At 44.2% G+C, this 24,400-nt stretch overlaps 1 long non-coding RNA gene across 2 annotated transcripts; it reads left to right on the top strand.

Annotated features, from left to right (window-relative positions):
* Window positions 1–1,327: 1,327 nt before the first annotated feature.
* LOC115096092 lies at window positions 1,328–24,144 on the top strand. 2 transcript variants are annotated; one of them, XR_003857958.1, is made up of 5 exons: window positions 1,328–1,578; window positions 18,474–18,512; window positions 19,474–19,676; window positions 21,000–21,177; window positions 23,189–24,144. It is a non-coding gene; the product is annotated as an uncharacterized LOC115096092 (long non-coding RNA). The 2 variants fall into 2 exon arrangements; XR_003857957.1 differs by having other exon boundaries at window positions 19,536–19,676.
* Window positions 24,145–24,400: the final 256 nt, after the last annotated feature.

Raw genomic sequence — 24,400 nt, forward strand, 5'->3', positions numbered from 1 at the left:
ATATTGAGCAGTTCAAAGAGCAATTGAACCAGGCTTACCAGGCTGCTGCTGCAGCTGCTGGAAACAGAAATGCTGTGTAAAGGGCCAAGAATTGAGATACTGATAAGGGCCCTTGGTATTCCTGGGAAGCATAAATTATCCAATAGATGGTACCAGGAGGCCTATGTCTTTATCAGCAAACTGCCAAACCTGCCAGTGTACAAAGTGAGGCCCAAAATTGGACAAGGCACTGAGCGGACCCGTTACCGAAATCATCTGCTCCCCATAGGGCAGATGGAACAGTTGCTTTCACCACAGTGATGCCTCTAGGTCAGATGTGGAATACTCTGTCTCCCATACAGAGAGAGTGTTAATACTGTCGAGTTGGTGCGGCTATTCACGCAGATGCCAGCAGCTAAGCCGCTTGAGGTGCCCCGACCTCCAGCCAAAGAGGAGCCAGCTATCCCCACACCTTGCACCAATTCAAACACCTCCCTCAGTAGCCTCTCAGTCACCTACATTAAAATAGACACCATACCCATCGACAGTACTGGTGGGTGGGGAGGATGAGGCTTCAAATGATGTAACAATTCAGGGGCAGGTTAAACTTAATTAGACCCCTGAGGAAACCCCTTGAGCCTTCCATCAAGATGATAATGTGGAAGATATATCAGACCCCCCAGGTTAGTTATGATGGGGAGGGAGGTGAGCAGCCCATGAAAAGAGTAATTAAACCAGTAAAAAGACACAATATTCTAGGTGTGCTTACTGATCTTCCACTGCACTCAACTTCTTGGGGCGTAGTGGCCTTTATAAAAAGAAACTCGGGCCATACTTGATTGTATAGACAGTGAATGTGTTATCACTGCTCTGTTAGTTAGTATTTGCAATTGTATTAGACAGTTGTTGATAATCCCATTTCCTTTTCAGACTTGTGAGGACATGTTTTCCCTGGGGGGGGGGGGGGAGAGTGTGATAAGGGTACCTGTCCCCATGAGCGTGTATATGTCTCTGGATTGAGCAGCACAAGAACTTTAAGTGCCTTAATATTGACAAGCTGCTTTTAAGTTCCATGCAGGGAAAATATCCATCAACTATGACAGCCCTTTACTGAGATAAAAAGGATTCATAGCAAGAAAATCTGCAGAGAACTGACAGTGAATGCAGAATAAATGTTCGCTGCTCTTCAAAGCGTCCCCCTCCCCTCCTGAGGACAGCCAACGTGTGATGTTGCAGGAAGTGTTTTGGACCAATGGGAGCCTCAGAACTAATTGGGAAGCAAGGAGGGTTCTGACCAGTGGGGAGAGAGGAAAAGGAGGGACCATGCTTCTACTGAAAGGAAAGGACAGAAGCAACAGGAAGTGCTAGCAGTGAAAGGAGACCAGGATCTGACTTTTGTGTGAATCCCATGCAAATAAAAAACCTCATAGAGGTGTACTACACCAAGAGGAGCACCGCTGAGCACCAGTGAAAGGGAAAGGATCTCTCAACAGGGGACAGGGTCGAACCAGGAATAAACTCCTCCCTTACTCTCCTTCCCTCCCTCAGGCTGCAGTGGAAGGGGTGTCATTCCTCTGCTGAAGGAGCCAACAGAGATAAGTAAGCAACCAAAACAATCTAAATCATAACTCTAATAGTGAGAACCAGAGGGTGTTTCCTAAAGGTGCATTCTTTTACTGGATGCTACATAGAGTGTACTGTGCTAGGAGTTTTGCCCTACACTTCCAAATACTACAGGAGGGTCAGACTGCAGGGGGATTTCGATCCAGAGAAACCCTCTGTGCTGTAAATACTGGGACCAACAGTGGCTGCTGCACGCAGTTTGATCTAAACCCATTGTCACAGGAGAGTCCATATCATCCTGCCACACCAGCCTTGTGTGGACATTTGGTTTATTCAGAACTCCAGGGCCCTGCCAAGCTTTTGGTTTTTTTTTTCCTTGTGCATGCACCACCAGGACTGGTGTTAGTTCCCTTAATCATAAGGAACTATGATTGTGTGTGATTTGTTGGGGGAAGGAGGGCTAAATATACTCTTTACTCCTGGGGGAATTCTGCACCAAAAAATGTAAAATTCTGTGCACAAAATCTTAAAATTCTGCAAAATTCTGCATACTTTATATTGGTCAAAATAACAGAATATACATGACAGTCTTTAAGTAATTAATTTAAAATGCAATACAGAAAAAGTTATCACTTAAAGATGCAGTTTTAAATATTTTGAGAAGAATTTCCCTAAAAGTTCACTATAAGAGTGTCTCTTCTACCCTCTCTTCTTACTCCCCTAGCCAGTCTCCTTTCACTTTGCCCTCTCAGGCCCCTACTCCTCCACCCGCCACTATCTCTCCCCTCCCACTCTAGGCTCAACCCCTTCCACTCTATCTCCACTCCCAGAGTTTGACCCCTCTCTCAGTACTGCCCCTAACACAGGCTCCCTCTGTTCCTCTCTCTTTCTCACACACACACACACACACAGAGGCTCCCGCTCTCTCGTGCACATACACTCCCCCTCATATAGGTTCCCTCTCTCTCTCACACTCCCCCATACAGGCTCCCTCTCTCTATACACACATTCACTCATACAGGCTCCCTCTCTCTCTTTCTCACTCACACATGCTTCCCTCTCTCTCTTGTATTACATTCACCCACACAGGCTTCCTTTCTCACTCATGCATACACCCTCACACAGATTACCCTTCTCTCACACATCCCTACACACTGGCTCTCTCTCTCACATACACACACATGCGCACACACACACCCCTACATAAGGCTCCCTCTCTTTCTCTCACACACACACACACACACACACACACACACATCCTTTCACATAGGCTCTCTTTCTCACACATCCTTTCACACAGGCTCTCTTTCTCACACACCTTCACACAGCTCCCTTTCTCACAAACAAGCACCCTCATTCTCTCACATACACACAATCCCTTTTTCACATACACCAGCTCCCAATCTCTCTTACATATGCACACTCTTTCACAATCTACTCACATAGGCTCCCTCTCCATTCACACACATCCAGGCACCTTCAAACATGCTCTCTTACACACACACACACACACAGGCTTGCAGTCTTACACATGCATCTCTACACACAGACTCACTCTTACCTGGGCCTTCACTGTTTTCGCTGTAAGTGATATGGGCTCCGCTCGCAGCCACCGGGACCTACACCATCTTAGCCGCAAGTGGGATGGGCTTCAATTGTGGCACGCCGGGGCCTGCTCCAAATTCTGTGCCGAAAATGGAAATTCTGCACAGGAAGGGAATTCTGTGCAAATTCTGTGCTTCGCAGTAGCACAGAATTCCCCCAGGAGTAACTCTTTCTAATAGAGGTTAATGGCTGCAGAATAAGAAGGGATAGTGTTAGGCTCCCTGTGCCTGCCTGATTATCAAATTCTGGCTCATCCAAGAGTTTCATTTATTGGAGGCGTGCTGCTATATTGGCTAGGTCTTTTTTTTTTTTTTCATTTTTATTGGTATATTGGTATAAAAATATTTCTTATTTTTGACGGTTGTTCCTTACTCTCTTTTACGCTACCTATCTTTCTCTCTCTTCTCCTGTCTCCCTTACCCCCCTCCTTTTTTCTGGCCTGCTCCCATCCCCTGCCCCCTGTTCATTGTAATTTCCTCCTTTAATTGAGTTACTTGTAAACCGGCGTGATGTGCCATACGAACGTCGGTATATTAAAAGTTGTTAAATAAATAAATAAATAAATAAATAAAAAATTGGTAGACTGTGTTCTGCTGATGGCTAGGGAATTGATAAGATCTGTGGTAGCCTTTTTGTTGGTTTATTGGGCTCCATAATCCCAAAGGAAGTATTAGAAGACCTTTTAGAAGTTACTGTTAGTATAATGATATCTTTCCCCTATGTGATAATCCTGGGTGATTTTAAGTTTTCTGTGATTTCTTCTAGGTCAAGGGCTATATCAGATTTTTGATTTGTTTGCAGGACATGGAGTTTAATTAGATGATATCTATGCCAGTGCATGTCCAAGGAAATAGCTTGTATTTAGTGTTTGCCCCCTCTGATTCCAATGGTCCCCACAGTGTTTCAGGCCTGGGAGTGACACTTGTTCTGACCTTTTCATTCTATCCTTTGAGAGGAGCAGGAATACAATGCCCCAAAAACCCTGTTTCTAGGTTGCTGAGGTGTTCCCTACTATGAATTTTGAACAATGTGTAGATTGCCTGAAATTCTGTATTGTTGGCGGATCGGATTAGATATTGAAATTTAGGAGTGGGTGCTCTTGTAGACTGATTGGCCCCATTGTGGAAGAGGGTAATAGAATCCCTTGGTTTTCTGAGTCTTCATCAGTTAAAAAGGCAAGTTCATCAGGCACAGAGAGATCAAAAAAGGGTCAGAACAAAACATTTTATTGATAAGAAATTGTGGGAGGGTTGTTCAAACCGTTACAGGCTAGCAATTATAAAGGTGAAAAAAACCCCCTATATTTTTTAACTTACAATCCACTTTTTGTGACTGGTCAGCCATTCAGATTACACTCAGGTACTGTAGCTATTTCCCTGTCCCCAGAGGACTTACAGTCTAAAAGGTGAATTTTAAAAGACTTATGTACAGAAAAATAAGCCCATGCGCGCACAAATAGTGAATGTTCGCGCAAGCGCTTTCACAAACCTGAAACATACACGCGCAAGTAGTGGTGCGTGAATACATTTTCTCGTATAAAAGTAGGGACGGGCCAGAAGCATTCTGGGTGGGGGGTCAACATTTTCACGAAAGAGAAGTACGTTCGGCCGTTACCGGCGCATGTTTGCACCTGCTAATTATCAGGTGTAAGTCAGAATAAAATTCTTTATAGGGAGATACTGACTGGGTGAGGGTTTCTGGGTAAACTGGGAGGGAGTGCAGGCTGAAGAACCGGGGGGGGGGGGGGGGGGTGTCTTGATGACCTAGAGACAGACTGGGCAAACTGGTGGACTAATTGGTTAAACTGGTAATTTCCCTCACACGCGCATGTTATAAAATTGGATGATTTACATGTGCAAAAGCTGACAAGTGCTAAGGAAAATACGCGAGTTAAATTTCCTTCTGTAAATGATTAAAATTAGGAGCCCAAATCTGCACTCATAGCAGATGTGCGACACTTATCTGGATAAATTTTGACTTATGTGGCTATTCATTTATTTATTTATACAATTTCTACCCACCCAATTACCAAAACTGTTCTGGGTGGTCCCCAAATATAACATACACAATTTAAAATAGACAGCATAAGAACAAATAAAACATCCAAGGAACTCCCCCCTCCCAAAGCAGTAACTTCTATCTAACCAAGGGGGGGGGGGGTCATTCATCAAATTGCATTAGGGCCTTGTCGCTCACGTTATGGCTCTAACACCTGTGATAATGCCCTAACGTATGCGATAAATAATGCATCGCGAGATGCATATCCAAATTTTAAAAATTTCATCAAACTAGGGGCACTTAACGTTGTGTGCAATACTGTAACGCACACTGTCGTTGGATTTAATGCCAGAATTAGCTACACCTTTTTTTGCTGGCGTTATGCTGTGCGTTATGGCCGAAACAGGATTTGTGATATGAGCCTCTGGGGAGGCACACATACTAGTCAACTGTAAGAGGGTGAGGTTTTGGTGGTGGGCTAGGTTTTGGTGGGTCAGTTTTACATGCACAGTCAGAGGTACAAACAGCACAGTAGACATCAGTGAAGATTTTATGTGATTTGGAGTGAGGAAAGGTACACGAAGATGACATTTGTACATTGTACTCTCGACCTACCTTGATGCACCTTCTACCTAGCAGCTATGAAGCTAGGTCGAGAGTACAATGTACAAATCTCATCTTTGTGTATCTTTCCTCACTCCAAATCACATACAAGCCGATATAGAAAAATGCGCGGGAGAGCTGGTGAGCGCCCACGCTCCCGGCGAGCGCACAGGCCACTCTCCTGGGCGCGCGATTCAGGAGGGTGGCCTATGCAAATTAGGGCCTGCGGTAAAAGGAGGCGCTAGAGACACTAGCGCGTCCCTAGCGTCTCCTTTTTGACAGGAGTGGTGGCTGTCAGTGGGTTTGACAGCCAACGCTCAATTTTGCCAGCGTCAGTTCTCAAACCCGCTGACAGCCACAGGTTCGGAAAACGGACGCCGGCATAATTGAGCATCCGTCTTCTGACCCGCGGGCCGATTTTTACTTTTTTTTTTTTTTGGGGCCTCCAACTTAATTTCTGCCAGCGCCGGGGAACTGTACAGAAAAGCAGAAAAAACTGCCTTTCTGTACACCCTCCGACTTAATATCATTGCGATATTAATGCCAGCCTTTGGGCAGGCGTTAATTTCTGAAAGTAAAATGTGCAGCTTAGCTGCACATTTTACTTTCTGTATCGCGCGGGAATAACTAATAGGGCCATCTACATGCATTTGCATGTTGCGGGCGCTATTTGTTTCCGGGGGGTTGGACGCACGTTTTTGACGTGCTATTACCCCTTATTGAATAAGGGATAAAGCTGGCCTGATAATCTTCAATGTCTGCTGTGCTGTTCGTACCTGACTGTGCATGTAAAACTGCCCCCAAAATCTCACCCCGACTTACTAGTTGCCCCTCTTACAGTGGTATAAATAGTTTACTTATATGAGAGCCTTATAAAGAGTCTCTCTCTCATAAATCTTCAAATAGATATCTTACTTAGCCAGAATAAGTAGTGTATTTTGAGACTTTTCTGTCTTTTGCTGCCACTTAGCTGGATAAGTCAAAACTTATCTAGCAATGTTGAAAAAACATGCCGCGTATCTTTTAGGTATGCAAACATCTTTTAGGTATATCATGTGCATGCATTTGCGCAAATGATATAAAATACATGTGCATGCGTGTGTCCATGGGCACGCTCGTGCATGTTTTAAAGTTACCCTCCCTGTTTGTACCTGACACAATGGACTGTGAAGTGACTTGCCCAAAGTCACAAGGAGCATCAGTGGAATCTGAACCCTAGCTTGCAGCCTATGGCACTAACCATTAGGCCTCCATTCCACTCTACCTTATTGGTTGGATAATGTTACCAGTTGTTATGTCTGTGCTGACCGATTTGCTTCTATTTATATCCTCCCCTGGGGAGTAGCCATCTTCAGTTCATGTAACAGATACAAGAAGTATGGATGTGAACACTAGATGGGATCGATGATATTGTTAAGTTCCCCTGATGCAGACTTCTGTCGAACTGCAGGTCATGTCGGGCTGGGCTTTTTCCTGTGGGTTCCTCCTTCTGGCGCACTGAACCTGTGATGAAATCATTTTTTAAATTTTGGATGTTACTTGGGAAGTATTCCTTTTCGTTGAATTTACCTGTCCGAGATGAGATGTTTTCATTGCAATAAGAACATTTTCCAAGTAAAGACATTGGACTCTGCACCCTATGATGAAAAAAATCTGGCCATTCAGTATTTTCCATTACCCTGAATATTTTTGTGAGTCCCTCGCTATTGATACAAACCTTCAGTGGCCTGGGTGACTGTGTGGTGCTAGTAGACTTATCAGCATAGTACACCTCCATGGGGAAATTCAGAAAAAGGATTGTCACGCTTAGGCCTGGATGCAGAGTTAGTTTTATTCAGTCCTTCTTAAATTTCCCTTAGAGCCATTCAAAACCAAGGACAATTCATTGCTTTCATGCATATAACAAGGATACTTTTCAATAGGGAGAGCAGAGGTGAATGTCTGTGTAAGTCACCAAATGTGCTCGTAAGTGGGTCAATGGAGATTTATAAATTGTGTGGTGGGAGCTGTGTATTCTTGCCCTGAAAGTATGCACACATATTTGTAACGCAGAAAAAAGCATACTTTCTCTACCCATTTTATAAAGGTATGCGCACATATTTTATGCATTAATTAACTGTAGCATGTGTATATAATAACTTTCAGTTCATGCGCCAAGGCAGAAATTTTATTACACTTGGCAGGTGAATGCATGTATCTTGCTTAGGAAATTACTTACTTGTGTGTGCACTTCAATGCAGTAGTTTACTGAGTTCTTCACCAGCTGATCCAGATCTTCACCCTCCAGTACTTACGGCAGACCCTCCACTCAAAAACTGCAGGGCCCAAGAAGTCAGATATAATTTCCGCGACTTGATGAGCAGATGCCTGCACGCACGTTTGATGCAGTATGGGCATACTCCGTTTATAAAATATGTAAATATGCATGTACTTCAAACCCCGGGAGGGAGTTTGTGTGCACGCAGCAGCAGTGCACACATACTCCCTCCCCCTTCTAAGCATTGGCTTGCCATACACGTAGGTCTCTTCTAATTTTGCACGCACAACCACTGCATAAGTCTTAGAAAATTCATCCTGGCACATCTGCGCTTCTCCTGTGAGATGATCAGTCAGGGAAGGGCAGCACATCCCCATTCTGCCATTTTTTTTCCAGGAGGTCTTCTTTTAGAAGAGAACACGCCTGATTAAATCTTAGGCTGGGCGTGCCTGAGAACTTGTCATTTTTTTTCACCACTTTACTGCTAAGGGCACACAAATGTCAGCAGAATCCTTAATCTAACGTAAATCTTCTATAAGTAATAAACAGCTTATAGGTTCTGATTAGCTATATTAACCCCAAAATGGATCAATTACGTTGTTGTAAATGCAAAGATGGCAATAAAAAAAATTCCCAGAGCACAAGGCTTGATGGTTAAGTGCAGATTCTCTGCATGTGTAGCTAAGAGGAGCCAGAACCTATTCTGTACCTTCTCAAACATGTGTACTGGATTTTTTCAAGTTCAGTTTTTGAACTGTTTATTATAAAACCAGTTTCCAGGTCCTCTTCATTTTCGTATACATCTCCCTAATTGAAGTAATTACAAAAATGGTTTGGTAATCATCAGCCTCTGCCGTTGTAGAAGCCTGGTGTTATTCTAAAATTATTTCCTGTGCAAACATTTTATGTTTCATTGAAAAACTTTCTCGAGAGCCCTCTTGAGAGTGGAGGAGCAGCGCTAATGGTTAGAGCAGCAGACTATGAACCAGGGAAACCAGGGTTCAAAAATCCCACTACTGCTTGTGACCTTGGCAAGTCACTTTACTCTCTGTTGCCTTAGGTGCAAACTTAGGGCTCGATTTTAAAAGGGTTATGCGCACAGGGCCTATTTTAAAAAGGCCCGGTGACATGCGTAAAGCCCCGGGATGCGTGTAAGTTCTGGGGCTTGCAAAAATGGGGCGGGGCTGGGTCAGGCTCCAGGCACAGCGGTCATATTTGCCGCTGTGCCAGGGATCGCGCGCAGGCTGTTGGCTGGCACGCGCAACTTACTTCAGCCCCGGGGCTGAAGTAAATTGTGAAAAGCTTTACTTACTGATCTGATTACTAGCCAAGAGTACTTTCATGGGTTTTAGGCTGACTAATGAGTGTTCCAGTTTACTCTGTGGGAAAGATCCCCCACCTTCTGCTTTTCCTCAGGATTGGATTTAAGATTTTGTCATCCATGGATAGAACCAGAGGGTGAGGGCAGGGGTCAGCCCTGAAAAGCAGGAGGGTTCATTCCTGGAGATTTGAAAGCAGAGGAGGACCAGAGTGGCACTGGCACATGGCCCTAAAGTAAATGGGAGAAGGCTCCCCTTAGGGCTAGGTATTCAACACCTTTGGTGCCCTAAGGCAGCTGCCAAGGTGCAGGCCTGATTTACCCTGTTTGAAAGATCTCTAGTCGTCCATTTTATTCTGTTTGAAAGGTCTCCCATGTCCCAGTTTTCTATGTTTATAAGGTCTCCCATGTCCAAGTTTATTCTCTGCTTGAAAGCTCTCTTGTGTCCTGGTTTATTCTCTATTTAAAAGGTCTCCCATGTCCCGATTTATTCTCTGTTTGAAAGTCTCCTGTGTCTCAGTTTATTTTCCATTTGAAAGATCTCCTGTGTTCCGGTTTATTCTCTGTTTGAAAGCACTCCCATGTCCCAGTTTTCTATGTTAAAAGGCTCTCATGTCCTGGTTTTCTATGTTTGTAAGCTCTCCCCTGTCCCGGTTTATTCTCTGTTTGAAAGCTCTCCCCTGTCCGGGTTTATTCTCTGTTTGAAAGCTCTCCCATGTCCTGGTTTATTCTCTGTTTGAAAGCTCTCCCATGTCCTGGTTTATTCTCTGTTTGAAAGCTCTCCCATGTCCTGGTTTATTCTCTGTTTGAAAGCTCTCCCATGTCCTGGTTTATTCTCTGTTTGAAAGCTCTCCCATGTCCTGGTTTATTCTCTGTTTGAAAGCTCTCCCATGTCCTGGTTTATTCTCTGTTTGAAAGCTCTCCCATGTCCTGGTTTATTCTCTGTTTGAAGGGTCTCCCATGTCCTGGTTTATTCTCTGTTTGAAGGGTCTCCCATGTCCTGGTTTATTCTCTGTTTGAAAGCTCTCCCATGTCCTGGTTTATTCTCTGTTTGAAGGGTCTCCCATGTCCTGGTTTATTCTCTGTTTGAAAGCTCTCCCATGTCCTGGTTTATTCTCTGTTTGAAGGGTCTCCCATGTCCTGGTTTATTCTCTGTTTGAAGGGTCTCCCATGTCCCGGTGTATTCTCTGTTTGAAAGGTCTCCCATATCCCGGTTTATTCTCCGTTTGAAAACTTTCCCGTGTCCTGGTTATTTCCTGTTTGAAAGCTCTCCTGTGCTCTACTTTTGCCCTCAGCTGTGTTTTCACACTAATAGTATCTAGGGCTGGACTCTCATGTTTTATTTCTATTTTCTAGCCCTGCTTGTGTCAGGTTGCTGCTTCCTCCAGAGAAAAGCTGAGAACCCACACAGTTATGTTCTTTTCTGCCCCGTATGAGGATGCGTTTATTGTACCAAAAAACTAGGAAATATTGTTAATCCCAAAGGATCACCTGCTGCTGTGCCGATGTCTTCCCAGCAGAAACCAGGAACACTCACGGGACTTTCATCTGATTTATGATTCATAACGGGCTCAGAGTTATTAAAATCCATGGGAGCCCTTTGTTCATTTCGCTACTTAGAGGCCGTTCAATTCTCCAGAATGCTTTTTACAAGAACCTTCTGCAATCTCTAATGCTTGCTAAATAATCCTATTAGTACAAAGCAGCTAATTATACCACTGAGAATCAACAGATTATTTGTGACTGCAGATATCTCCCACCCTCTTTCTCGAGATTGGTTTGTAACCTGTTACAGGGAAATTATTTTGTATCACAAAGAAAATCAGTACTTCTCCTTTTTCCGGTTTGCATTTACAGAAATTTGGCTTCCCCCCCCCCCCCCCCAGCTGTTTTTCTCCTCAGATCAGAACCAAGGCTGGGATTTGGCCCCTTGAGCCCTCATTCACAGCTAGCTGGGGATTTTTCCCTTCTTGTATACCCTCGCCCAGATTGTGTTTAGTCTGGTCCCTGCAGCGATGGCCCTGGGCCAGAGGCTGGGCTCCAAAACTTAGGAAACCCTGCAACCAGGGGCTCTGAATTCAGCACTAGGTGTCGCCCTATTGGGGGGGGGGGGCTGTGAACCCTCAGTATGTAGGCGGGGGCCTTCCGCATGGCGGCACACAGCACTGGGGCCAGCCATAAATCAGTTTTATTTTTTTTTAAGCTGGTGAAATGTTTGCCTGTGTGATTAATGAGCACAGGTACGTAAATCACTCATAAATGGTGGTCCGTGTTGTAAAAGCAGAAGTGACGTTCTGTTTAATGTCGCAGCGCGTCCTGCATCCGTCGCCTCTTTCTCAGGAAGCCTGGCGTGCTCTTGCAAAGCTGCTCTGGCAGACCCCAGAGCTCCTCTCTCCAGCCTCTTGGCAGTTTCTTTTCAGGAACTCCACTGATTTTGCCACTCCCCTCACGTGGGAGAGTAAACCGAGCCCTTACTGAACGTGTAATTTCAGGCTGTAAATCGTGCAAGAGCCTAAAACGAGTTTTAAAAGGAGTTGCAGCGAGATTTATTCAAATTCTCCCCAACAAATTCGTAAATCCATGAGGTCTGATGTGAAGGGTTGTGAGCCAGACCCCCCTCTGCAGCTTCTGCTGGAAAACTCTCTCAGCCAGCCTGGGGCTGATGTACGAAGGGTTATTGGCAGCACAAAGAAGTCTGCACCACTCGTCACCCATGCAAAGAATCTCATGGAACCTCTTTAAAGAACGCAATTTGTTTTATTATAGACTCGATAATATTTACAGTCTACATGTAGACATAGATTTTATGGTAAAGATAGGCCCCTCAAAGTACACTATAAGGGTAAGGAGCTGAGGAGCTGCAGGGGGGTTTCATTGACTTGTCCCAACCAAGAATAATACCCAGGGGCCAGAGCTAGCCCAACACTACTTCCTACCATGCAGAGGGACCTAAGATCAATTCCTGAGTCGGGTATTTCATTGCCTAGGGTTGGGGATATTGAAGAAGCAGCCTTCAGTACTCCTGGGGAGAGGGAATCCAATTCATCAAGCAACAGCAACACCTACTGGCCAGATTTAAGGAACCTTGGTGTATGTCCTCATTATTTTACCACTGAATTTAACTTTTCAGTATACTGCTGTGAAAAAACAGCACTCACTCCAGGCCCTGCTGTACAAACCTCTCACGCCTACTTCCTTTCCTGTACAGTCACCAGCTTTATGGCAGAGCCATTGCAAGCATCTAAAAGATATGCAAATTATAATACCAAAAGGAAATATAAAATGCCCGAGAAAAGAAAATGAAGGCTCAATGCCTAAAGGATTGAGGTCTCAATGACTTCGATACTGATTAAGGGGAGAATTTGTAATATAACCTGGCTGGCAAGCATGCACATACGTCACAGCAATCAGACTTGCGTCCAGAAATCTGCTTTGAAAATTCTCTCGGCAGAGCTCCATGCACACTTACAGCCACTATTTGTTGTGTGTGGTTTTGCTGAGAGTATTTACGCACATATGGCCAGATCTTAAAATCTACGCCCGATTTTATAACATGTGCATGCTGCCACACGCATGTTATAAAATCCGGGCTCGGCGCGCGCAAGGGGGTGCACACATGTGCACCTTGAGAGCACCGAGCCCGAGGGGAGCTTTCCCCATTCCTTCCAAGGCCGCTCCGAAATCGGAGCGGCCTTGGAGGGAACTTTTTTTCCGGACCCCCCCCCCACCTTTCCCTCCCTTCCCCTATCTAACCCACCCCCCATCCCTAACTAAATCCCGCCCCTACCTTTGCTCCAAAAGATATGCCTGCCCGAGGCAGGCGTAACTTGCACACACCGGCCGGCTGCCGGCGCGCCATACCCCGGTACAGGCTGCAGTGCCGGAGCACTCGACCCCGCCCCGGATCGCCACCACACCCCGGCCCACCCCTTTTTTGAAGCCCCGGGACATATGCGCATCCCGTGGCTTGCGCGCGCCGCCGAGCCTATGCAAAATAGGCTCGGTGCGCGCAGGGGTAGGTTTTCGGGGGTTACGCATGTATCTTACGCGCATAACCCTTTGAAAATTTAGCCCATACTTTATAAATTCAAAAAGAGCACGCAGAATCCACCCAGCCCCTCTTTGTGCATAAAGGTGCATGGGCACATTATCAGTCCGAAGCCCCTTTAACAGTAACCCTTTCAGGTCCTGATTTTCAGTAATGCGCTTGTAAATAGGCCCATGGAGATTTATGCCTCTGTTTTATAAATCAGCGTGGCCGGAGCCGCATCTTGAATTCCTGCCTCAGAAATGCGCGTGTATTTGTAATGCAAAAAAAGGCTATAGTTCTCTATCTGCTTTATAAAATGGCATGCATATGCATGAGTGCATAATAACCCTTGAGTTATTCGTGGATTTTATAAGGAGCGCATGCACGCTGCTTCAGAAAATGCTGACACCTCCAGCTCTCCCACCCATAAACCGCAGAGAAAAGGCAAGTGCAGTTGCAGCTCCGTGACTCAGCAGGTGTAGTAGCATGCGTACGAGTTCAGTAATGTACGCATGGGCACAGCTTGCAAAATAGCAGCTTGTGTCTGCACTTCCGAATCCCGACGCAGAACACATGACATTGCACGCACTCACAGTATTTCCACACTCCTCACACACACAAATATACTGAGTTTATGCATGCAACCCCCACATAAATCTTTCAAAATCAGTTCCTAAGTGGGTAAGAATAGAATGAATCCACCTAAGTCAGCTGCATCTGAATAAGTGGGTTTTTAGCTGCCAAGAAGCAAGTGTGTAATTCTGGCCACGTAGAAGAGAGATGTGCTGGGGGGAGGAAGAGTGGAGGGTGGTTCAGGGCTGCATTTATATATTTTGGGGGCAATTTTGAGGCTGGCTGTGGGGTATGCAAGCCATTGAGGACATTATCCCCCCGCAGGCCCATTGTAGGGAAGCTCCGTGTGGGGCAAATGTGTGCAGCCAGATGAAAGCCATGTGCGTGCTCTGTCTCCCCTGACCTCCTTCCACTCCATCCCTGCCTACCTTTACCAGCAGATAACAGCACCTGCTCGGGGCAGGGGAATTTTCAGCAGGGCTATTTCCAAAAATGCACGTGTTGCAGGTGTCACATGGAAAGGTCCATGCTGCCCTGACAACATGCGTTAAGGAGCTTGGACTGTCTCTGAAAGAACCAAAGGCCAGATTCAAGGATCATCCAGAGCCCGGATGCCTCCTCATCTTCTGCCCCAGGATTTAACGTCCTGCAGCTTTTGGAAGGGAGACACAATTTCACAGGAAAACTTCATTCAACCAAAACTTGGGCTGTAATTTTTAGAGGGTTTTTTTTCACATTTAAAATATAAACCTCCTTTATGAAGAACAATTTCAAAATGCAATTGCAGAAACAAGGAGGGCATACCCCCAGCCCCCATAATATAACAATATATTAGAGGAAATCAATAGCCTTCACCCCAAAAGCACCCTCTTACAATGTCTTATCCAGTAGCAGTTCCTCTATCCAAACACTCAGGGATGGTAACTTTCAAACCGGCGTGCGGGCGCACATATGCACGCATACGTCGGCCGGCACCCAGGGACGTGGAACCATTTTATAACATATACGGGCAAATGCCGCTTCTACCGCATAAATCGGGGGATTTTTAAAGGGACGTGCGCCAACACTATGCCCAGTTTTACCAGTCCTTCCCCAGTTCACCCAGTTAAGAGTGAGGTCCTCCAAACCCTCCTACTTTAATAGCCTTTACTCCCCCCAGTTAGCCCCAGCCCTTAAAACCCTGCAGTTCTGCCTAATTTTCTTTAATTTTTAACTTACATCAACCACAGCAGAAATAAGGTCACGTAGCAGGGGGCCTCGGCAGGCAGCTGGGTGCGTAAGTAACTATGCGCACATCCCAGGTCCATGCTCTGAAACACCCATGCCCCGCACGGATCACATCCCTTTTTGAAAACTTTCGAGACGTGCACCCTGCGGAAGATGTGCGCATATCTCAGTGGCTTTTAAAATCCACATAGTGCACATGAGCCAAACTTATTCGCTCATCCCCTAATTTATGTGCATGCCGGGCTTTTAAAATTTACCTAACAGAGAGCAAATCTAAGACTGGACCGTACCATTCCAGACTTTCAGTGCATTCTGATAATTACTGTAACACGGAAAGTGATGTTCCGTTGAAAACACCTTTCAAAATGATGGCTTTTCCTGCAGCTTCCAGTGCAAAGCCACGTTTTGTCTAGCAGCCACAAGAAATCCAGGACTTTTAGAAGATCCAAATGGGGACATCCCCAGGTAATCCCCAAGGCTACCTGGCTAATAATTGTTAATGGACCTATCCTCTAGGAATTTGTTCAAAGAAAACATCATGTGTAGCTCACTATGACCATGAAACTTTCATACTTCCATTAACCGCTATGCAGGGGGGTAACTAACGGCACTGGGATTTTCATATTCCTGTCTTGCCATCCCTGACAGTGCCCTCTTAGCATTGGGAAAGCTTTGTACGTGTGCAGTGGTAGGTTAGGGAATCAGTGCTACGGTCCCTGCTGTCAGCTAGCTCTGAGTTTTGTCTGGCTCTGGTGAAAAAATATAGTTTGAGGTTTGGCCTGACCCAAGAATAAGCACTGGCAGAGCCAATGGTCCTGGGGTTATGGCGCAGGGCAGAGCAGGTGTGGCAGTCTAAACCTGGCCTTAGGTGCCACTGTTTCCTATAAGAGCCTCTGCTGAGAAAACCAACTGGAAAACTTTAGGCAAATATCTTTATTAAAAAAAAATGAGAAATGACGAGGAAGTACAATCCTTGTAGGCACAATGTACAATGATGAAAGCATGTAATTCTCTGATTGTTAAAGCTGTCAAATGTTGACTCTGCCGTGCTCTGCAGTGAGGTCACGTAGTGCTACAGTGCTAGTGCTGAGCCATTTCAACCTCAGGCCACAGTCCTGGCGCGCACTGAGCTCTTTCCATCATTACACGAAAATGGGGAAATCGTGTGAGACGGAGCGGCCCCCCCTTTTATTTTATCTTCTGTCTTGTAATGTGAATTTATGAGCCCATCTTAGATGCCGCATATAAAAGAAAAAAAAATAACCTTTCCACTGACACCTCTGTCAGGACGCTAATTGAGGAGCGGGGTGAGTGGGTGAAAGGAGAGGTCAGGATGGCGAGGGGGTTAAGAGGAAAGGCGGAGGGATGAGCCTGCTGTGTTCTTCAGCCACTGCTTGCAAATCACAAGCTGGAGAAAAGATTTCCAAATCTCTCGCTGCTCTTAAAAGATGTGCATTGATAGAGAGACGAGAAAGAAAGGACTTTGCACCCCCTTCTCCCATTCCTTTTATTTTCCGAAATTAAAGAGTGTTTGCAGGAAATGGGAGGATAAAATGGCGATAAAATGCTCCTGCAAAATTGCCTTTGAATTTGCGCCTTCAATTGCAGAGGCAAAATGAAATTGTTCACGTTCAGAGCTGTTTGGTTTTTGACCCCTTTTTCTGAATTCTCAAAGGAAGGCCCCCATATCCCCATCGTTTATAGTAATCAAATTTATCTGGCATCCCTCAGCCTCTTGAATTACTTCTGCTACAGTTGGCCGGCCTCGGGAAGATTTAGCTGCTTTATTTATCTATTGTTCTAAAGTGGGGGGGGGGGGGGTTTGACACGAGGTCCCTGCACTGTCCTAAGGGAATAGAAGAGAAAAATAGAAAATGCTTTCTGCCATTTTTTTTTTTTTTTTATGGAGGATTTTTCATAAATGTAAAGGACCTTCAACATCTGACAGGAAAAGAAAGCCCTTCTGTTTTTATCCTACCATCTTCTCTTTGAAAGGCCTGTTCCATCGATGTTTGATTAGGGAAATATCGCACAGTTTAACTAAAGGATTGCTTCAGAATTGCAAAGAAATGTAAATAATGTGCAGCCATGAAACCCTTAACAGTTGCAAATTGGATGCCCATTCTCAGAGCTTTGGAAGAAGGCGCATGCTGGTTTGGGGGTCCTTCGGTGTTATTATCAAGGTATTCCCCAGCCTAAGTCCAGCCGGAAAGGGCTTCCATCTTGCCTGCTCACAGGGCCCCTGAGATACTTGCAGCACCGGTTTCGAGAGAAAGGGCCTTCTTCCTGTTTAGCAGCTGGAAAGTTTCAGCTTTTGTATTCCCGATTTGGACGTGCAGGGTGGCAGAGACCTGCAAATTCCCAAAAGAGGGAAATGAATTAAGCTTCAACAGAATATTGGGTTGGTTTTTTGTTGTTGTTGTTGAATATAGGTGGGCTTGTTTCATATTAGTTGTAAGAAAGGATTTAATAGAAAGCACACATTTTACAAATCTTTTTAGAATATATTTTACTATCGTGGCTCTTCATCGTTTGGCATTAAACACAGTGGCATAGACCCAGAGTATCATCGTAAGCCCTTAGCCTCCTAATAGGAGAAACTGACTACTATTCTTAAAAGCATCTACGGAATTAATTCCCCTTTCTTTTGTTCAGGGAACCCTTCAAATGCTTTCCTGTCTTTCTTTCAGTTTGTCCTAAATCCAGCCTCTAGGGGCTATGAGCAAGAAAAAGAAAATGAACGGCTTCCCTTTTGCTAAGAGGAGAAGGTTTTATTACTAGGAAAGGGAATCAAATGATCGTCATCGTCATTCTGCGTGCTAATTATCTGTCATATGTCAAATGCACAGGAAATTCTGGGGAACTTCTGCCTATTTGTTTCAGTAAATACTGCAAACTTTCAGTTCCTGGGAGCTGGCTTTGCTTGCACACAGGAGAAAAGCCCAAGGTAGCAGCAGCAGCATCCTGTCCCTCTGCCTCCTGGAGCGTCGGCTGCAGTGGATGGTGCTCAGGTCCACCCCAAGCTTCCTTCTCTCTGGCCCTCTCTGCTGGTTTGCTCTCCCGTTAAGCATTAATGTAGAACTGGATCCCATCCCAGTGTTGTGCTTAGTACAAAGCATTGTTGACTTCAAAACAGCAGAAATATGTGCAATGTTCTGCTGCCCGTTTTTTGTGTCTGTCTGTCTTCTGTCACGAGTGCCCTATCAGTTGCTCTGCCGAATCCATAGGAGACCAGGACAGGAGCAGCCCCTCAGCTGGCAGGCAGTCTAAGACTGGGAAATGCTATTTTAGTAATTATGTAACTGCTTTTTATTTTGCAGGTTGAGGTGCCCGGTTTGGTTTGGATACACTAACAGGAGGTACTGAGTCTCACTGTATTCACAGGAAACTGTATCTATTCTTCCAGTTACGATTATAGGAATTAATAATTTTTAAAACAAATAATTGCAGTAAGAACAGAATAGTTTGATGTGTTAGTTTCTTACAAGTATATCTTTAAATTTACAAAAACCAGTGCAGTCTCAGATTCCAAGATGGCTTCTTTTATTGACAGTAGAGGTTGGGAGGAAATAAGGAAGTGGAGCTCTAGAATGAAATCAAAGAAAGAGGGTTTTATTGCAGTTGTTATTCCTGTGTGTTCTGCTCAGATATTACACCCTTTTCTGCTTTATTCTCATGTACATGTCTCTGTGTTTACAGCATGTGTATGTCTGGGGGGAGAATGTTTTATTGTGTTAAGAATATGACGTATCATCCTTATTTAATTACAAGTATGTATACAGAGAAATATATATTTGCCATATAACGAATAAGCATTCATTCATAAATATATCATTTATAAGTATATGATAAAGATTCTTTAAAGTTGTTTTATCATTTTAAATTGAGAAGGAAAAGTTAAAAAAAAACCCTGGCATTTCATTTTTGGTAAATTACAAGGCTTCAAAAAGAGTCCAAAAGAATATGAATGCGGACAAAAAATATCACCCCAATGCAGTCTTCATTCGAAACATGATGTTATGTTGGGTGCAATGCAAATTTATGCTTATTGCTGCCTCTGCTTAAACCAACCGAGGGGGAAGTAACTGCTTTTATCTTGCATAAAAAATTCTAAAAAAATTGATGTTTATTTAGGAGCACTAGAGAGGACCAATGATTAAACATGACCCGGGCATTTCGTGCAATAAATTAATAGCATGCACGGCTGTTATGAAGGTCCTAGAGCGGCTTATGCTTGATGTGTCACCGTTTACTACTTTCTGTGGTGTAGAAATTGTTTTGAATGCTGAATTGTTTGGGCAATTCATTTTTTGGTGCCAGCTTTTCAGCTCCTCTGGATGCAGCATTCATTATGATTTATGATGCAAACTGTCCTCCGACAGCCTGCAGACCAATTGACCTGGCAAAACAGTCATTCTTCGCAAGCCCTTGATGTGAGAATATTACAAGAAACAAATCTCTGACAACCCTGTTACCCGATCAGTGGAAGCAGAAAATTGGCTAAAAGTTTCTCTTCAAATCAGGTAGAAAGAGGGAGGCATTGCCATTTATGTGTTTACCTTTTATAAATGCTGCTTCTTGAAATTTATGGTAAATCCCAGTTTGATTTCATTGATTTGTAATTATGAGAGACCTTCTTCTTGTCACAGACTATAGCCGTTTTGCCGCCTGCCTTGGGCTGGCACGCTGCACTTCCTTTTCTGATTGTTTTTGTGCTTTGTGACAGACAAAAGGTTTGGCTGGCGTTCTTGATGTTTCGTTTACCAGCTAAAACATCCTGTTTACCATTGCAAGAATTTGGGGGCTGCTTGGGGGAGCCCTGGAAGCACCCTTCTGCCACAAGAGACAGCGCCCGCAGGCTGGCAAGCCACCCCGGGCCTTGTCACATCCTGGCACAGACGTCCAGTCTGGCCATTGTCCACGGTCGGCACCTCTCACACGTCAGAGAAAGGCACAAAGATATCCCTTTTTAAATCAGAACTGTGGACCTAATTTGTCTTGTCTCGTGTTCCCTAGCATTCGCCGTTCTGTTAATGTTTGGGACACTGAGGGTTCTCACATCCCAGGCTCATTTCATTGTCGGGGCTTGTGCTTTTGCTCCCGTCCTGCTTTAGCTGGAAGGGGGGCAAACAGCAGGAGACGTTGGGGCTTTTCCGAACTTCAGCTGTCATTAAATTAGCTATGAAGTCTATCTGTGACGTTTCTGCTATAATATTTAGGAGGGGAAAATAAAATGAGTGAAGAAGTAATTAACTGTTTTTGTTAAATTTTGCAGAGCAGAATTTCATCGGTTCCCCTTTTTTCCCTTTATAACCTCAAACGATAACCACCCTCGGTCCAGCGACCTTCACTAGCCTGAAGGGAGCAACTTTCGTGCCACTTAATAGGGACTTCCTTCTGTCCCCTAGGGTCTGCGCACATTCCCTCCATGACACGCTGAGACCCAAGGATCCCTGCCGGAGGAGGAAGAATCCGAACTCTGGTCGTCTGCACCACGGCTCTGCAGGCTGAGCCATGGGGCTGTTATAATAATCCCGTTTTCTGGCTGGGGGGGGGGGGGGGGGTAGCTTTCATTCTGATCAGCATGTTTTTCCTATGCATTTCTTGCCTTGAATTTAAATCCATTAGTTTCCTATTAGAAAGCACAAATGGTGCTGGCAGAGCACCACAATTTAAAAATCCCTCAGCTACTGTCAGTAGCATTCAAGCTCTCTCCCTGTGACCCTCAGAGTTAAATGGGTGCACACAAGGGGATATTTACAAAAATTAATTTAACTGAAAACCTCTCAGAACTGCACTGTGGGCTTGGCCAAGGCTTGAAATAATTTTTTTTTCCATTTGAGCAGGTCAGGTTTTAGATTGGGCTGCTCCTGTTCCAGTCTGCGCACATTTTCAGTCAGCTGTTGATGGATGGACTGGTTACAATTCTGACATGCAGCCGTACTTCAATGACCTGCAAACACAGCCGTCAGCCCCCCCTTGTTTCATGCCTGTTTGCTGGGAAGGAATACAATTCAGGCAGAGGTAGAGCTGAATATACGTGTGCCTCTGTGTTAGATGTGCCCTGTTTCATGATTACTGAAACTGCAACTAGTTACAGAATGTGCACAGTTAACTTATGTGGCACATCTGAGGAAAGTGAAACGAGACCGAATGTGCTGGGCTGTATCTAATCTTGCAAGCTTTTCAAAACAGAAGCCAGTGAGCACCTATTGTGTCTGGTAAAGCCGGGAAAGGATAAGCAAACATGGGGACTATTTGCCCCAGTCCTGTTAGTTCTGCAATTCAATGACCAGCGTGTCCGCAGTTTGATTTTTTTTTTTTTTTACACCCGTCCACAGCAACCATCTTGAAAAACGTTATATAACGAGCAAAAGCCCATAATATTTTCTCTGAGGAAAAGATTGAGTAGAGCGAATTATAGCAATATGTGGTGCTTGTATTTTATACGCATGTGAAAGGTCATAAAAATATATGTTTTCAAAACCCTGTACTGACAATCAGGTGCGAAAGCGCCAGATATGCTGCAGTGGCCCAAGGGAAAAAAAAATTCTCCATTTCCTGGCCCAAGCTGGTCTTGCCGTGTGTGCTGCACGCCTCTCCCTGCCATTATTTCCGATAAATCCCTCCTTCTTCCTCTTGTGTATTTTATCTTGGCACTGACACTGTTTAAACTGTGTGATACTATTTTGAGAATGAGTTAATTTACCTGCCTCCCTCATTCCCTAATAAATCTTTGGCCAGAAGCCTTTCCACGTCAAGAAACTTAGTCAGCTCTAAGTAAATCTGTTTATAATTCCACTCTTTAAAATGAAGTCCGTCCTGCTGGTACCTGCCTTGTCACTTCTTGGCTTCACAGGTTTATGGATAGCTTTTCTTTCTTGTTTTTTATGTTGTGATGTTCTGTAGTTTTATTATTTCTGTTCTTTTTTTTTAATTTGGTTGCCTTGAGTTTATATGGAAAGGCAGTAAAACATTAAGTTGATTAGCAATCGAAGCAGGTCCAAATGTGAGATCCCCCCCACTCCCCTGTCCCAGCATCTCAGAAGCTGCAGCTCACTCCTTTTGGGATTTTCTACATGTGGGGCACCGATGGGTGGTTGATGACAGGTTTCTACCTTGGGATTAATGGCTGGGGGAAATGGCAGGGTGCTCCTGATTTGTGGGGGCTGCAGATTTAGGGTTCACACAGCCCATCTGGATGAATGTATATTTTTATGAGATATGTTTGATGGGAACGAGCTGTTTTTCTTGTGTTCTCCTGTTGCTGAAAGATGTAAAATAGGCCTCGCATTTCTAGATCTTAAATTGCAAGGCGTTCCATTGTTTCTATTAGGTTTGAATCGTCCCAGACACAAACTGTGTATATAACCAACTGAGAAACTGTGTATTAGAGGGAGAAGGATTCTGGAAGTAAAGATAGAAATGGTGATATGGATTTCAAGCTGTTTTTGACACTATGCTTTAGACTAGAGTAGTAAAGCTGACTTGTGCCTGTGTGTTTGACCACGCTTTTGGAAATCTGCTAACCGCAGAGTGCTTGCTTTAGGAATTCCGATTTTTGATGTTATAATAGTTTAAACAATCTCAATGTGAAATATATTACAAAAAAATGTAGAGGGGAAGGTATTTGCTCCCTCTGCCCAGGAGAAATGGTGCTGTTTGGGGCCACAGGTTGCCATCTTTGTTGATTTTCTGGGAGTCAGAAGATCCCTTTCTTCATTTTCTCCCAGTTTGGATAATTTGTTGTCAATACACAGCAGTGTATGCCAGCGGGAGTGGCGGTGAGTTTGATTTCACATTTCTTTCCTCTGGCCTGCGATAGTAATACAGGCATGTAGCCTACTTGCAGAGGAGGTTGCAGATTGCAGGCTGTGTTATGGGGAGGGATGATTGCAGGATCTCATTGTGAGATGTACGTGATCAATCCTCCCCATCTTTGCTCCATTGTATATTCAATTTTTCCCATATTTTTCATTTTAATGAATAAAAGTGAAGCACAAATGACCTTTTTTTTCTTTTTTTTTTTTTTTAGCAACTAGCTGTAATATTTCCAGCCATGTTGTGTAGGTTGGAGATCTGCCATGCTTCACCTATGATTGGCCATTGTGACAGGAGGTATATGATGTCACTTCCCCTGGACAAAGATGCAGTGAAGCCTTAGAAATGAGGATTTGCTCCTTGAACCTTTGGGAATATGTGAAGAATGTCTGTCTCCTCTGACTCTCTATGCTCATTGTCAGTAGCTTTTTATGCTGAACATTTTAATTTTTTTCTTAGTATTTTATACTCTTTAAAAAACTGCCAATACATAAGCAGAATTCCTTTGTAGCTGTATTTATATTTGCACATCAAATGAACTCCTGCCTGGAGTTACTGTACAAGTCTTCCTACCTTCTGGATTGTTCCCCTCTGTGAGACTTATTCAAATTGGAATATATTTCAAATAGGAACATTTTTTCTTAAAATTAAAAGACTGCTGCTAGAGTCATTAAACAAAACTGCAGATGATATTCAGGGACTTATGTTTTCACTGAATCTGTAAATTAGAGAAATCTAATTACCATACTTAAAATGTCCAATTTAAATAACTACTACATTTCTGTCTTGCTTTTGAGATTTTTTTTATTTCAGGGGTGCTTTCCTTAGTATTTTTTCAGAATCTCAATCCACTAAACATGTTCAAAGAATTAATAGTGAGGAAAGATTGCGAGATGCTAGGAAGTTTCCACTTTTCCTTTGTATCAGACTGGAACCTGTTTCTATTCATTTATTTTACTGATTTATTAGGATTTATTACCTGCATTTTTGATCAATTATTCACCCAAAATTTAGAACAAAAATCTAAGTAAAAACGTGCAACAGATTAAATAAATCAGGTAAATAGAAGTATAAATACATAGGGGTAGATTTTAAAAAACTACGCCCGCATGTACTTTTGTTCGCGCGACCGGCGCAAACAAAAGTACGCTGGATTTTAATAGATACGCACGTAGCTGTGCGTAGCTTTTAAAATCCGGGGTCGGCGCACGCAAGGCTGCGCAAAATCGGCAGCCTGTGAGCGCCAAGCCACGCAGTCTGCCTCTGTTCCCTCCGAGGCCGCTCCGATTTCAGAGCGGCCTCGGCGGGAACTTTCCTTCCACCCCCCCTGCACCTTCCCCTCCTTTCCCCTACCTAACCCACCCCCCCTACCTTTGTTCGAAAAGTTACGCCTGCCTGAGGCAGGTGTAACTCGCCAGCCAGCGCA

Source organism: Rhinatrema bivittatum, chromosome 7 (genome assembly GCF_901001135.1).
Source record: "Rhinatrema bivittatum chromosome 7, aRhiBiv1.1, whole genome shotgun sequence".
In the NCBI taxonomy this organism is placed as follows: domain Eukaryota; kingdom Metazoa; phylum Chordata; class Amphibia; order Gymnophiona; family Rhinatrematidae; genus Rhinatrema; species Rhinatrema bivittatum.